Source organism: Salvelinus alpinus, chromosome 9, assembly GCF_045679555.1.
Source record: "Salvelinus alpinus chromosome 9, SLU_Salpinus.1, whole genome shotgun sequence".
Lineage (NCBI taxonomy): Eukaryota > Metazoa > Chordata > Actinopteri > Salmoniformes > Salmonidae > Salvelinus > Salvelinus alpinus.
In genome coordinates this window covers 60,733,857-60,739,125 of record NC_092094.1, presented here as the reverse complement: position 1 = coordinate 60,739,125, position 5,269 = coordinate 60,733,857, and the positions used below count along the sequence as shown (strand labels likewise).

The window sequence follows — 5,269 nt, the reverse complement described above, 5'->3', positions numbered from 1 at the left end:
GAGGTGATATCAGCGCCTGGCCCCTCAGCAAAGACACTGGTCGGTCACACACACACACACACACACACACACACACACACACACACACACACACACACACACACACACACACACACACACACACACACACACACACACACACACACACACACACACACACACACACACACACACACACACACACACACACACACACACACACACACACAGAGACAAAGAGAGCGAAAGCACTGATTACATATCAATGGTAGTTATAATTCGCTTGGTGGAACCAACCTGATTGTTGCGTTCTACTTTATATTTCACTTCAGATATCATAAAATTTTAAGTGAAATAGAATGGTGAACCCAGCGATTAGGCTGGTTCCACCAGGCTAGGTTATGCCCTGGACATTATATGCATCTAAGAAGTAGAAAATAAGTAACAAATAATGAATTATGTTTCACAACTGGATTATCAAATGTAATAAGCAACACATAATAAATTATGTTTCACAATTGGGTTCTCAAATGTATGTGGCGGGAGAATCAGAATTAGCTCGGTAACATAGATAATTAAGATGTCTTATCTGCTTAATAGGCTTATATGATTAAAACTGTTGAACTCTTGTTATTGGAATATATCCCTTCGGACTCTGGTGTTGGCAGTTGCACTTCCTCCCTCATATGGGCCTCAGTCACCTGGGGCCCAGAGAGGGGAGAAGTCAGGCTTGTCTATCACATGTCCCTGTTGCTATGCAGAATATCAGAAAGACAAGAGGACAGGAGGGAACATTGTCTTCATATGTGAATATGCATCTTTACCTATTACAAACCATGTTAAGGGATGGCGTGATTAGTGGGGAACCAATTACTTGTCTCCACAATGTCTGTGCCCAATCAATCCCTCCTTCGGCTTTGGGGAGATAAGGTCTGAGACAGGATGTGTGGGGTAGTGTATGGAACCATTGTACGTCATCTCTGATGTTGCACCTGTTGGGTTCTAATTTTTCAGAGTAAATAACTCACGGACACTAGAGAAGCTTAACCAAGTTGAATTCTTCACAAAGGGTCGACACAGCTGTGTTCAGGCAAAGACATGTTCCCACTATCACAAGTATATATACTCCACTTTAGACACTTCTCCCTCTCTCCAATCCTTACATTTTATGGTTCCACAGGAAGAGGGTAATAGGATAATAAACCATTATTTCTCTCTTCAGGGGATCTGACCTGACCTCCTGACCTCAACCCCTCCTTCGCCTAATCCACAGATGTCAATCCACTTCCCCTATAGCAATCCTGTGACTTACTCCCGTCCACCCAACACATTCCAAAGCCAGCTGTCTTTCTACAGAGAACCATTAACTTCTGACATAAAACCCAGTCTCTTTCACTCCTTTATATACTATGCTTCTGATCTATCATGTCTTCAGTATCTCAATGTTCAAAGTTTACCCCGAATCCAACACACCTATCCTGGGATAGTCTATGACTTAGAGGCTCACTCCCCTCAGTGAGCACGTCTAGGCGTGTGGTCAAGGACATGGGTTTTACTTGAGATAGGGGTATCTGGAGTTGACAATTGATTTATGCCATAGAATGAGTTGGTGTTTCTATACTATGAAGTACCAGGGACGAGATCAGAGCCTTGTTTTAGGGGCCAAACTCTGTACAATAAGAACAGTCTTCCTAGCAAATGCTATCTGGCTGGGTGATACTCCTTTCTCATTTATCAAGTCTCACCTTGTGACCCATTCCACACCTATTGTTTGTCATGTAGACTAAGGGGGTGAATCTTTGCTATAAAATATCTTTGTATCCTTTGTGTCGGAGCTCTCAACGAATCATCTGAGGGTGTATTGTCGACCAGCCATTGCTATTGTAGAGCTCTCACTAATAAAGATTCAGTTTAAGTATAACTTTGACTTTGTCTCTCCTAATTTGATAATACAGAAATGAACCACCACATTTGCCGACGAGGACGGAATGTGAATCTTCACTTGGTGACCTCTCCTGACGGCCTGGGTAAATCGTGCACGAGGGATTCCTCAAACTTGGGATCTCAGGGAGACCACACTTCGGGAACAGATCAGATCGACCCGCCTAAGACCTGAGAGAAAGTGAGCCGAGTGGGTACCACATCCCTCACATAGTTTAAAAAAAGAAAGATGTGAGTGAACCACACGAAGTAGAGTTTTTAAGAAAAGCCTCGGTTATGTAGGCTCTGAGTGTGGTCCTGTGTGAGGGGACACCGTAGAGACGTAAGCAGGGCCAAGTCAGATGAGAGTAATCTGAGAGTTTGTAGAGACAAAGATACTCTGCCACTGGTCGGTTGCTGGCGACTTAGAGCCGTCCTGACACTGAATTGATCACAGTGGGGATTTGTGCGGTCTGTAGAGGCGAGGGGTCAGGGTGACTGTGGGTTCTCCTGGTGAAGCCCTATTGGAAGAAGAACCTCGTTCTGAAAACTGTCTAAGTGACCCTCAGAAGTGGTGAAATCCAATTACTTTAAATGTGCTAGGCAGGTATGCCCTGGTTTACGCTGTGTGTGTTTTGTTTTGGGGAAACTAATTAGGTAATATTTTGACAATGTTATGGGTTTCCCTGTTTATATAGACAGGGGTTTGAAATCTAAAAACAGCGCCAACTGGTTTTCCTCGTTTGTCTCATTCCCCTGTGTGTTCTTTATTTATGTTTTCTGTGAATGTGATACGGTATTGTGTGAGGGTAGAAATAAGTATTACTCTTAAATTTGGATAATAAGTGTTGATATAACCTTGTCTTGGTGTTCCGTCCATCACTGCCCATCATAGAATATCACGGGACAACGCACATGGAGTGTTGGATGTGAGCACCTAAGGTCTCTAACGTTCTATATGGATACTGTGAATATATGAAAATGTGACAAATTGTATGTGTGCTAAATCTATTACTATAGTCACCAGTTTCTCCACAGAGGTTCATAGGTCATCTCTGTCGACTGTCCCAATTTCGTGGTATCCAACTGGTAGTTACAGTCTTGTCCCATCGCTGCAACTCTCGTACAGACTCGGGAGAGGCAGTCGAGAGCCGTGCGTCCTCCAAAACCCGACCCCGCCAAGCCACACTGCTTCTTGACACAATGCCCGCTTAACCCGGAAGCCAGCCGCACCAATGTGTCAGAGGAAACACCGTACACCTGTCGACCGTGTCAGCGTGCATGCGCCCGGCACGCCACAGGAGTCACTAGAGCGTGACGGGATAATGACATCCCGGCCGAACAAACCCTCACCTAACCCAATTGTGCGCCGCTTCATTGTTCTCCCGGTTGCAGCCGGCTGCGACACAGCCTGGAATTGAACCAGGATCTGTAGTGACACAGCTAGCACTGCGATGCAGTGCCTTAGACCGATGCGCCACTCGGGAGATCCTGGAACAATATTTCTATCATAGAATGTGGGGAATGGTCAGAGGCAATCTATAGAACACTAAGGAAATACTGCAACTTGGAAAGGATACCCACTACATATACGAAGATCCATACTATGTGTTGTAATTGTAACATGAAAAATGATGAAAGTGTTTTTGCTAAAGAGAGGGATGTGATTTGAGAAGCTATAAGAGGTAATTGTTTTACATAAACTTTGCACAATGACAAGTCACGCCCCAGAGTGAGGTCAGAGAGCCTGACAGAACTGCCCATTTCAAACAAACTGTTCATGCTCTCCCCTTGTAACGGCAGTCTATTTCTTCCTCCTCCTCGGACGAGGAGAGGCGAGAAGGATCGGAGGACCAATATGCAGAGTGGTAAGTTTCCATGATTTTAATATCCACGAAAACAAGATACAATACAAAATAACAAAAGAACTAACCGTAACAGTCCCGTGTGGCTCAAACACTGACACAGGAAACAAACACCCACAAAACAAACGTGAAACCCAGGCTGCCTAAGTATGATTCTCAATCAGGGACAACGATTGACAGCTGCCTCTGATTGAGAATCATACCAGGCCGAACACAAAACCCCAACATAGAAAAACACACATAGACAACCCAAACCAACTCACGCCCTGACCATACTAAATAAATACAAAACAAGGGAAATAAGGTCAGGAACGTGACAGAACCCCCCCCCCTCAAGGTGCGGACTCCGGACGCACCACCTAAAACTCTAGGGGAGGGTCTGGGTGGGCGTCTGTCCGCGGTGGCGGCTCTGGCGCGGGACGTGGACACCACTTCACCATTGTTTTTGTCCACTTCTTTAACCGCCCCCGTGGCCTCTTATGAGCGGCGATCCTCGCTGCCGACCTTGGCCTGGGGACCCTAGCCATGGGTACCGAATGGACAGGATACTCCGGCAGCACCGGAGTGCAAGACGATTCCGGCAGCGCCGGAGTAAAAGGTAATTCCGGCATCGCCGGCTTGACAGGCAGCTCCGGCAATGAGAGACTCTGCCTGCGCTGGAGAAGAGGAAGGCTCTGGCAGCGCTGGACAGGCGGGAGCAACTGTAGAGAGAAACCGCAGAGACAGCCTGGTGCGGGGGGCTGCCACCGGAGGACTGGTACGTGGAGGTGGCACCGGATATACCGGACCGTGAAGGAGTACAAGAGCTCTTGAGCCCCGAGCCTGCCGAACCTTACCTGGTTGAATGTTCCCCGTAGCCCTGCCAGTGCAGCGAGGTGGAATAGCCCGCACTGGGCTATGCTGGCGAACCGGGGACACCATACGTAAGGCTGGTGCCATGTACGCCGGCCCGAGGAGACGCACTGGAGACCAGATGCGTTGAGCCGGCTTCATGGCACCCGGCTCGATGCCCAACCTAGCCCGGCCAGTGCGGCGAGGTGGAATAGCCCGCACTGGGCTAAGCACGCGTACTGGGGACACCGTGCGCTCCACCGCATAACACGGTGCCTGACCAGTACGACGCCCTCTCACTCCACGGTAAGCACGGGGAGTTGGCTCAGGTCTCCTACCCGGCTTAGCCACACTCCGCGTGTGCCCCCCTCCAATATATTTTTGGGTCTGACTCTCGGGCTTCCAACTGCGTCGCCGCGCTGCCTCCTCATACCAGCGCCTCTCTGCCTTCGCTGCCTCCAACTCTGCTTTGGGACGGCGATATTCCCCTGGCTGAGCCCAGGGTCCCTTGCCGTCCAGAATCTCCTCCCAAGTCCATGAGTCCTGTGTCTTCTGCCGCTGCTGCTGCTGTCCTTTACCACTCTGCTTGGTCCTTTGGTGGTGGGTGTTTCTGTAACGGCAGTCTATTTCTTCCTCCTCCTCGGACGAGGACCAATATGCAGAGTGGTAAGTTT

The 5,269-nt window shown here is 48.3% G+C and overlaps 1 long non-coding RNA gene across 1 annotated transcript; it reads left to right on the top strand.

Moving 5' to 3' along the window:
* LOC139584051 (uncharacterized) lies at positions 1–1,852 on the top strand. Its single transcript, XR_011676677.1, has 3 exons — positions 1–39; positions 994–1,095; positions 1,202–1,852. It is a non-coding gene; the product is annotated as an uncharacterized lncRNA (long non-coding RNA).
* The last annotated feature ends 3,417 nt before the right edge of the window (positions 1,853–5,269 follow it).